Source organism: Schistocerca nitens, chromosome 6 (assembly GCF_023898315.1).
Source record: "Schistocerca nitens isolate TAMUIC-IGC-003100 chromosome 6, iqSchNite1.1, whole genome shotgun sequence".
NCBI lineage: Eukaryota > Metazoa > Arthropoda > Insecta > Orthoptera > Acrididae > Schistocerca > Schistocerca nitens.
In genome coordinates this window covers 434,625,821-434,637,394 of record NC_064619.1, presented here as the reverse complement: position 1 = coordinate 434,637,394, position 11,574 = coordinate 434,625,821, and the positions used below count along the sequence as shown (strand labels likewise).

Below are 11,574 nucleotides of genomic sequence, written 5' to 3'. Positions count from 1 at the left end.
GCCCCGTTCTGCTCTTTCATCATACTGAAGTCGCTGATATGGGGTACCTGGCAGTACGCGGCAGCACAATGTGCCTAATATGAAAAACGTATGTTTCTGGGGGTGTCGGGATACTTTTGACCACATAGTGTATATGAGGACACTGAACTGGTAATTCAGTACGTTAAGGGCGATGAAAATGTAATGGACTCGGGGAACTGAAATGCAGTTGTAGGGGAAAGAGCAGAAGCAGTGCATAGTCATGGGCTGTGCAGCTGGTCCCGGCGGAGGTTCGAGTCCTCCCTAGGGCATGGGTGTGTGTGTTTGTCCTTAGGATAGTTTAGGTTAAGTAGTGTGTAAGCTTAGGGACTGATGACCTTAGCAGTTAAGTCCCATAAGATTTCACACACATTTGAACATTTTTGTGCAGAAGCAGTGGTTACGGGAGAACATGGAACTGGTAGTAGGAATGATAGACGACAAAGACTAATTGAGTTCTGCAATAAATTAAAGGTGGTAGTAGCGAATACTCTGATTAAGAATCACAAGAGGACAAGGTAAACTTGGAAAAGGTTGGGAGATACGGGAAGATTTCTGTTAGATTACATCATGGTATGGCACAGACTCCGAAATCAAATACCGGATTGTAAGGCTTAGCCAGGGGCAGGTGCAGGCTCGGATCATAATTTACAAATAATAAGGCTGAAATTTAAGAGACTAGTCAGGAAGAATAATTGCGTATAGAAGTGGGATACGTAAATAATAACGAAGAGATAAGCTTGACGTTGTCTGACGCTGTGGATACTGCGATAACGAATAGCTCAGTAGGCAAATCAATTGAAAACGAAGGGACATCTCTAAAAAGAGCGATAACGGAAGTTGCCATGAAAAACGTAGATTCAAGAACGGTAACAGCGAATAAACCATGGGTAACAAAAGATGTACTTCAGTCGATCGACGAAAGAAGGAAGGATTGCAGAAATACAAGTCACCTGCTTAGGAATGAAATAAATGGGAAGTAGAGGGAAGAAAAGAAATGTCATTACTTCAAATGGTTCAAATGGCTCTGAGCACTATGGGACTCACCTTCTGTGGTCATAAGTCCCCTAGAACTTAGAACTACTTAAACCTAACTAACCTAAGGACAGCACACAACACCCAGCCATCACGAGGCAGAGAAAATCCCTGACCCCGCCGGGAATCGAACCTGGGAACCCGGGCGTGGGAAGCGAGAACGCTACCGCACGACCACGAGATGCGGGCTGTCATTACTTCCGACTCAGCGTACAGAAGAGTCAAAACAACATTTGGTGAAATTAAAAGCAGTGGCGGTAACATTAAGAGTGCAATGGGAATTTCACTGTTAAATGCAGAGGAGAGAGCGGATGGATGGAATGAGTACATTGAAGGTTTCTGTGAGGCGAGGATTTGTCTCATGACATGATGGAAGAAGAAACAGGCGTCGAAAGGGAAGAGATAGGGGATCCATTATTAGAGTTTAAAAGAGCTTGGAACGACTAAAGATCAAATAAGGCACAAGGGATAGATGTACATCTGAATTTCTAAAACTGTGAGGAAAGCGGCAACAAAATGGTTCTTCACGTTTGTGTGTAGAATGTTTGATTGGTGATGCCATCAGACTTCCGTAGAAACATCATCCACACAATTCCGAAGATTGCAAGAGCCCACAGGTGTGAGAATTGTCGTTAACAGCTCATGCATCCAACTTACTGACGTAAATAATATACAGAGAGTTGGAAAAGATAACTGAGGATCTGTTAGATCAGTTCGGCTTTAGGAAAGGTAAAGGCACCAGAAAGGCAGTAGATAATGGAACCGGTTGATAATGGAAGGAAGACTCAAGAAAAACCAAGACACGCTCGTAGGATTTGTCGACTTGAAAAAAGCGTTCGATAATGTAAAATGGTGCTAGTTGGTGGAAATTCCGAGAAAAATAGAGGTAAGCTATAGGGAAAGACGGTTAATATAAATATGTACAAGAACCAAGAGGGACCGATAAGACAGACTAAGACCGAAGTGCTGTGATTAAAAAATATGAGACGTGGATGTAATCTTTCGCCACTACTGAATCTGTACATCCTAGAAGCAACGACGGAAATAAAAGAAAGTTTCGAGAGTGGGATTAAACTTCAGAATGAATTAAGCTGATTTTCTATGCGATAATAGAAATATTTAACTACTAGAATGTTGCAGTCGCCCCAGCAAAAACTGTGTAACTGGGGAAGTGTGTCAGAAAGTCGTTCTGCCATTGCGTAAGCGGTGACGTTGATAACCGGCTGCGACCTTGCAGCAACCTTGTAAATCGTGCGAGAGCTGCGGCTTCCAAACAGTTTTGCTGGCGCGTCAATCCGCTTTATTTCTGTCTACAGTGAGTAAGCGTCGAGAACGGAACAGCCCGCAAGTGATTTACTGTGCGCGTCAGAATCCTGTCTCGGGGGATTTCAGTTGTCAAAAAGCGATCGCCATATACAAACTGTCGAACGGATTCTACACGTCCTGCGGTATTCTCGTATACTCATCAGCAATTTGGTGTCCACTGTTGTTTAACGCCTGCCTACAAATTTTCTCAGGCAGAACGAATATCGATCAAAAGTGATGATAATCATAGGTTGTAAACTCTGAATTTTAGAAGTCAACTTGATCTTTAATTTAATTAGTAATTTGCAAAATTTCCTATTCAATATGTCGATTATACATTATTTTAGTCTTATTGTAATTAATTGTCAGATTGCTATAAAATTTCCTGTATTAATGTCTACCATATATTGCCTGAGTTTATCTGCATTACAAGTTAACGGTAGAATGCCGTCAGCGAATCGAAGGTGGATCAGAAATATTGAAACAGCCCGTATTCCTTATCTTTTTTCCCAGCTCAAGGAAGTGGAAGTTTCCGCTAGGGTCCTTGGAATAGTTCTAGTGATATGATATGTCGTTACAATTAATAAAATGTTCTGAGCTTTTATGGTACCTCCTTACCTGATGTCACATTTGGTTCTGAACTTCAGTCTGTGTAAATGAAATTTGATGGAAGTTTGAACATTGATGTCTATACATGCTGAACATGAATAAAACCGACGAACTGCGGGGACAAATACCTGACTGGAAATAGAGGAAAAAAGGTCCTATGAACATTAAAATTGAAACAAATGAGCCTTCGGTCACAGTTATTTTTAGTCTTATCGACAAGGTTTCAACACTTCTAAGACTGCCTTCATCAGAATTAAACCAATTAAAATGGCCTATAACATAATTACAAATTTATAGGAAAGCCATTTTTTTTATAAAAAGTGTAAGTACTGACTAACAACGAAAGACAGAGGCAGTACTTACATGTCACATATAAAATAATTAACAGGCCAGAAGGAATGCGTGAAGGCGAGCCACTATGGGCTGCTCGTATCTGTACAGCCACAGGTTGCAACCTGCAAATTACACATATGAGTGGATAGAGCATCTTTCCAAATTTTTAGCTCACATTACAGCTTCTCGATGTTGGCAACTTCTATGAAGCGGCAAATGTGAATAAATGCTTGCAGTTCATTGAAATCGCCGCTGCGGGAAGGTGCAACGCTGCCCGCCTTGGAAACCTGTTCATTGGGGTTGCCTTTCTACAAGCTTGCATCTATTAGATTCGTCAGTACGAAGCGGATTATCTGTCTACATGTTCTGACTCGCCTGTCCCCTTTAAAACTGTACCAAGGCACGTATTACGGATCTAAACTTGAAGAGATGCTATACCCACTGATATGTGTTCATTTTCTGTATGTGTTGTAGTTTTCGCACATTCGTCTTCTGAAACCATAAAGATGCTTTTGAATAACCATATACTAGACGTGCAGTCGGGAGAGCAACAGTCCATACTTCCATTCAGCAATCGAAATTTAGCTTTCCTGTGGTTTCCCTAAATCAATCGGGAGGATTTCTTTGAAAAGGAAATGCCTGATTTCCTTCCGCAATCCGAGAATGTGCAGCGACTGTAATGACTCCGACATCGAACCCTAACCCTCCTTGACATCTCCTCTTCCTCTATACACCCACTAACGGGAAAGTGTGGGGCAGGTGAGGAGAGCTGTACCATCGACAAGACTTACTTTCAGTGCAGTGCTTCCATCTGGCAGTAACAACGAACATCCTGAATCCGCAGGATTAACGAGCTCCACGTCGTTCCCGCTCGCTACCGAGGCCGTTCTGCGTTCGAAGTTGATCCGATTATGTCGACGGTAGTTAAAACTTGTAACTCACTTTATGGAAGCCAGGTGCTGAAAGCGAAGAATCGCGTAATGAAAGCCAGCAGGAATAAAAAGTGTCTGAAGTTCATAACTAACGAGATTGTTAAATAGTGCTATGATCGAAGTATCTCTTTCAACTACATACATTTTATTAGATTAGAGTGTACACTTGGTACAGTATGAAATATGTTTTATGGATCGATACAACAATTTTTTCCTGTGGCATCTTTGCGGATATGTAGTTAATTTGCGAAATTTAGTAGAAGTTTTCGTGGAGCAAAGTATTGTATTATGTTGTGTTCACTACACAAGTTCGGCGCCCAACGTAAAGGTAGCGTACTTACACGTTACATCTGTCTGATCACAGGGCAATAGGATAAATACAACAAAAACAATTATAGCAAAATGATCAATCACAAATACCAATCAGTGTTATCATCATCATGATCGCTGGCAAGCAGGAAGTAGCCGAAGTGACATCAAAGGAAAAGGCCGAAAAACCCAAGATGGAATCTCCCGGCCAATAATGAAATATCATCATCATTTATTAAAGTAATATGTGCACAAATAAATGCTCAACTTTAGTTAGGTGAAAAGACGTGTCACTTACGCAGGAATTCTGAACACTGGTCTCAGTCTAACTCTTCGAACGATGGCTAGCTCATCTATTTATAGTTCATTGTGGACTGCTGCGGTCAGCGAATATTAGTTGAGGCCCAGTTAACATTTCGACACTCGACGCTGGCTATCTGAAGACAGCTGACTGTGGCACGTTGAAAATTATTTGGCAACTGGTCGGCAGGTGGAGCTGCGACTGCTGGATTGTGTCTCTTCGTGATCGTGTTTCCAAGTTACTGTTACGTTAGTGAAAATTTCTGAGCAGTGACCAAGAAAGCCAAGAGAGACACGGAAATGGAAACACCTCAGCGCATCAGAACAAGACTGCCACGCCAGAAGAACAAAAATAACCACAGCATTTATGGAAAGACTATGTAACATCAGTATGACCTTATTGCAGACTTGTTTTTGTACTGCCATTTAGATGAGGTATTCCCTCGAAACATGTCGCTAAATAAATAAGTAATACGATAGTTAACTACGTCTGTGACTGGTAAGCACTCCGTCTTCAGGCCACAACTGGCCCATCGGGACCATCCGACCGCCGTATCATCCTCAGATGAGGATGCGGATAGGAGGGGCGTGTGGTCAGCACACCGCTCTCCCGGTCGTTATGATGGTTTTCTTTGACCGGAGCCGCTACTATTCGGTCGAGTAGCTCCTCAATTGGCATCACGAGGCTGAGTGCACCCCCAAAAATGGCAACAGCACATGGCGGCCCGGATGGTCACCCATCCAAATGCCGGCCACGCCCGACAGCGCTTAACTTCGGTGATCTGACGGGAACCGGTGTGTCCACTGCGGCATGGCCGTTGCCTTTGTGACTGGTAGCAATAATTTAAAAAAAAATAAAAAAATAAATAAAAAGTCCTTTACAGGCACAATCACTTATTAGCGGGAACGATTTCTGAATACACGTTGTCATGCTGACCAATAAGTCTTTAATATTTTCTTCCGTAAATGTTGATCTACAGAATACACAATCGTCATCAGCAGACAGGTTACATTTTGATACTAGAGATCAGAAACCAAAAAGTTAAAAAGTAAGGTGAAAGCGGTGCGAGTCTGTCTGGTCTGGCTGCAAATACAGTGCAGCCCTTCTTCTCCGCTGCACTAGGAGGGGGAGGATGGCGGGCACATTGCCCCGAAGGATTTTTACCTCAGGGAAAGGTCTCCGACGCTTGTTTGATAACAAAGGTGAGTCGCCTGCTGGAGCTGAACCCAGGACCTGGCGGAGGAAACCCAGTACTCTGTCAGTTAGACAGTTCGTAAAAGAACGTTATCATATAATGTCAAAATCTTGTGCGTGGTTTAAGTAATAGAAGTTCGCCTCGTGAACTACACTGAAGTTACAAAAGCTCCTAATATCGCGTCGGACCTGGCCGGCGTTGTGCCGCAACTCGACGTAGTACGTAGTCAGCAAGTCGCTGGAAGTACGCTGCAGAAATACTGAGCCGTGCTGCCTCTTGTAGCCGTCCATAACTGCGAAAATATTGAGGCTGAAGGATTTTATGCAGGAACTGATTTTTCGATTACATCCCATGCCGGGCGATCTGGATGGTCAAATCATTGTTCGGAGTGTGCTTCAAACCAATCGCAAACAATTAAGTCCTGGTGACATGGCGCATTACTATCGATAAAAATTGCACCGTTGTTTGGGAACATGAAGGCGATGAATGCCTGGAAATGTGCTTCAAGGACGAGAACATAACCATTTTCACTCAATGAAAGGTTCAGTTGGACCAGAGGACCCAGTGGAAACGCAATCCACACCATTATGGAGCCACCACCAGCTTGCACAGTGCCTTGTTGACAACTCGGGTCCATGGCTTCTTGAGGTCTTCGCCACACACGAATCCTACCATCAGCTCTTACCAATATCGGGACTGATCTGACCAGGGCGCAACCCGTATGGTCACGAGCCTAGGAGAGGTGCTGCAAGCGATGTCGTGCCACTAGCAAAGGCACTCGCATACGTCGACTGCTGCCACAGCTCATCAACGCCAAATTTCACCGCAATGTCCTAACTGATACGTTCGTCGTACGACCCACATTGATTTCTGTAGTTACTTCACTTAGTTTTGCGTACCTGTTAGCACCGACAAATCTACGCAAATGCCGCTGCTCTTGGTGATTAACTGAAGGCCGTCGGCCACTGCTTTGCCCGTGGTGAGAGGTAATGCCTGAAATTTGGTACCTTCGGCACACTCTCGACACCGTGGGTCTCAGAATATCGAATTCTCAAACGATTTCCGGAATGGAATATCCCATGCGTCTAGCTCCCAACTATCATACCCCATTCAGAGTCTGTTAATTCTCGTCGTGTGGCCATTATCATGTCGGAAACCTTTTCATATGAATTACCTGAATACAAATGACAGCTCCACCAATGCACTGACGATTTATACACTACTGGCCACTAAAATTGCTACACCATGAAGATGACGTACTATAGACGCGAAATTTAACCGACAGGAAGAAGATGCGGTGATACGCAAAAGATTAGATTTTCAGAGCATTCACACAAGGTTGGCGCCGATGGCGACACCTACAACGTGTTGACATGAGGAAAGTTTCCAACCGATTTCTCATACACAAACAGCAGTTGACCAGCGTTGCCGGGTGAAACGTTGTTGTGATGCCTCCTGTAAGGAGGAGAAATGTGTACCATCACGTTTCCGACTTTGATAAAGGTCGGATTGTAGCCTATCGCGATTGCGGTTTATCGTATCGCGACATTGCTGCTGGCGTTGGTCGAGATCCAATGACTGTTAGCAGAATATGGAATCGGTGGGTTCAGGAGGGTAATTCGGAACGCCCAACGGACTCTTATCACTAGCAGTCGAGATGACAGGCATCTTATCCGCATGGCTGTAACGGATCGTGCAGCCACGTCTCGATCCCTGAGTCAACAGATGGGGACGTTTGCAAGACAACAACCATCTGCACGAACAGTTCGACGACGTTTGCAGCAGCATGGACTATCACCTCGGAGACCATGGCTGCGGTTACCCTTGACGCTGCATCACAGACAGGAGCGCCTGGGATGGTGTACTCAACGACGGACCTGGCTGCACGAAAGGCTAAACGTCATTTTTTCGGATGAATCCAGGTTCTGTTTACAGCATGATGATGGTCGCATCCGCGTTTGGCGACATCGTGGTGAACGCACATTGGAAGCGTTTATCCGTCATTGCCATACTGGCGTATCACCCGGTGTGATGGTATGGGGTGCCATTGGTTACACGTCTCGGTCACTTCTTGTTCGCATTGACAGCACTTTGAACAGTGGACATTACATTTCAGATGTGTTGCGACAGGTGGCTCTACCCTTCACTCGATCCCTACGAAACCCTACATTTCAGCAGGATAATGCACGACCGCATGTTGCAGGTCCTGTACGGGCCTTTCTGGATACAGAAAATGTTCGACTGCTGCCCTGGCCAGCACAGTCTCCAGATCTCTCACTAATTGAAAACCTCTGGTCAATGGTGGCCGAGCAACTGGCTCGTCACAATACGCCAGTCACTACTCTTGACGGGGGTGGTATCGTGTTGAAGCTGCATGGGCAGCTGTACCTGTACACACCATCCAAGCACTGTTTGACCAGGCGTATCAAGACCGTTATTACGCCCAGAAGTGGTTGTTCTGGGTCCCGATTTCTCAGGATCTATGCATCCAAATTGCGTGAAAATGTAAACACATGTCAGTTCTAGTATAATATATTTGTCCAATGAATACCCGTTTCTCATCTGCATTTCTTATTGGTGTAGCAATTTTAATGGCCAGTAGTGTAGCTTGTGTACGCGATGTTACCACCATAAGTATATGCGCATATCGCTATCCCATGACGTTTGTCATCTCAGTGGCTATACTACCGCCACCTGCATATCGCTATCGCGTGTCTTTTTCTCGCTGCCTTGTATGGGACTGTGATGTTCAGTTCATCCTCCAGGCCGGCCGCAGGTTTTCAGGCGAGGGCGACGCCACAGTGTGGTGTTATCTCAGTATTTTCTGCGTACAGCCGTACGCGGCGTGGTTTCCAGCAATCCTGACACTTGCAGCTACCGCACCGCGAGGCGGAGTCCCAGAATGCTGCAGGCGGCTGCGTTACCCGCGTCAGCAGGACGTGCGTTGGGCGCCTGATCCCGCACCCGCAGCTGCGTGCGGGCTTCAAAGGCCTGCCGCTCCCGCGAACTGGCAGAGGGATCTCGTCTCCAGCCCCTTGTGCCCAGCCACGGTTCTGCGTATTACCGTGGCGCACCGGTGCTACCAGGACAACCGCTTCTCATGAACTGTCAGGTCAGGTCAGCTCAAAAGACTTTTGAATGGAATTTCAGAGCACTGGTTGCACATTTGTTTTATACACAACCTGTTTCGGCTGCCTGGGCCATTATTAGTTGGTGCTTAAATTACATTCAAATCATTCTCAGCACTTGTAAATGCTCCGTCTTCATGTTGAACGTGCCACGGATTACGTTCGAAACGTGCCTCTCTGTAGACTAGTAACGAAGGGCCGAGCATACGGATTAGGTTCCTTGATGTGTGAGAGGCTTGAAAACTTTTTAAGTAATAGAACCCAGTACGATATACACGACGGCGAGGGCTCATCAGAGAGATGATTATCGTCAGGAGTGCCCTATCGAAGTGTGATAGGACCGCGATTCTGTTTATACGTAAATGGTCCGAAGGGCAGTGTGAGAAACAATCTGCGTCTATTCGCTAATGGTCGTTGAGTGATACAGGCTGACGAATCCAAAATTTCTCCTTGTTGTGATAAATAGCAGTTTGTTCTAAATGTAGAAAAATGTAAGCCGCGCGGGATTAGCCGAGCGGTCTCAGGCGCTGCAGTGCGGCTGGTTCCGGCACAGGTTCGAGTCCTCCCTCGGGCATGGGTGTGTGTGTTTGTTCTTAGGATAATTTAGGTTAAGAAGTGTGTTAGCTTAGGGACTGATGACCTTAGCAGTTAAGTCGTATAAGATTTCACACACATTTGATTTTTTGAAAAATGTGAGTTATTGCGGATGAGTAGGGAAACCAATCCCGTAATATACGAATACAGCATTAGTAGCGCACTGCGTGACGCATTCATGTTGCTATCGTTGTAAAGCGGTATGGAACGGAACGAGCACAAAAGTACGCTGGTAGGGAAAGCGAACTGTCTTCTTCGATTTATTGGGCTAATAGTAATAAAGTTTGGGTCATCTTTAATGAAGACTGCATACAGAACGCCAGTAGGACTCGTGCTTGAGTACTGCATGAGTGTTTGGGATCCGCACGAGGACGGATTAAATGAAGACATTGGTGCATTTCAGAGGCGGGCTGCTAGTTTTGTTACCCGTAAATTTCATCAACAAGCGAGTCTTACGGATATGTTTCGGGAACTCAAATCCGAATTATTGATGGTTTATGACGTTATTTTCGCGGAAATCAATTGAGAAAAATTAGACAACCGGCATTTGAAGCTGGAGGCAGAATAATTCTACTGCCGCCAACGTATATACTGCGCAAGGATCACAAATATAAGATAGGAGAAACGTGGCTCGTCTCTCTTTCGCTCTATTTGCGAATGGAACGGGAAAGGAATAGTGCCGGCCGGAGTGGCCGTGCGGTTCTAGGCGCTACAGTCTGGAACCGAGCGACCTCTACGGTCGCAGGTTCGAATCCTGCCTCGGGCATGGATGTGTGTGATGTCCTTAGGTTAGTTAGATTTAATTAGTTCTAAGTTCTAGGCGACTAATGACCTCAGAAGTTAAGTCGCATAGTGCTCACAGCCATTTGAACCATTTGAAAGGAATAGTACGGATACAAGATATCCTCCACCACACACCATACAGTGGCTTGCGGAGTACATATGTAGACGTACGGTACGTAATTCATTTTGATAATTTAGCTGTCGAAGTCGGATGCAATATGTCATGTTAGCGACAGGAAAACCAGTTTATTCTCTCGGTAGCGTTGTGTATATTGATTTAAAACTTCCTGAGAGATTAAAACTGTTTGACGGAGTGGGACTCGAACCCAGCATTTTTGCTTTCTTGGGCAGGTGCTCCACCGACTGAGCTATCCGAGCACGACACAAAGAGCCTCCCTAGAGCTGTACTTCCAACTGTACCCCTTCTATTGCCTTCCGCACTTACCGGAAGTTCTCTTGCATATCTTGCGGGACTAAAAGCTCTGACGACAGATAGTAAGCCATTCTTGGATAGCTTATTCGTAGAGCAGTTGCTCCCGGAAGGTAAATGTCCCAGGTTCGAGTCCCGGCCCGACGCACAGTTTTAATTCTCCAGGAAGTTACAATAATGTATTTATGCGCCGACGCCGCGCAAGCGACTTTCAAGTAAAATGTCCCACCTGTACGGCAATTTACATATTGGATGGACGAGTACAGGTCGTAGAAGAACAGTTGAAGACATGTACAGGTTTGGGTCTCGCCATGATTTCTGCACTGATAGCCAAACGGTAAGGAGACCGCTCGTGATAAGCGGGAAATTACCGTTCGAGTCCCGGTCTGCCACAAACTTTCACTGCGGCCATTCCATTCTACAGCTGATGGTTGTCCATATTCGCAGTTGCGAATACATTTAATGTATTATTCTCTTTCGTTATTATTTTATCTGCAGTCAGCAGTACTTTTCATTCTTTGCAAATAGCCAGAAATGAATAAATACAGCTGCCTGGAGAGAAAATAAGAGAATACGTTGTTTTTATTCTCTGAGTTCTGTCA

The 11,574-nt window shown here is 45.0% G+C and overlaps 1 pseudogene; it reads right to left on the bottom strand.

Annotated features, from left to right (window-relative positions):
- Positions 1 to 5,546: 5,546 nt before the first annotated feature.
- On the bottom strand, positions 5,547 to 5,664 carry LOC126191826 (5S ribosomal RNA; annotated as a pseudogene).
- Positions 5,665 to 11,574: the final 5,910 nt, after the last annotated feature.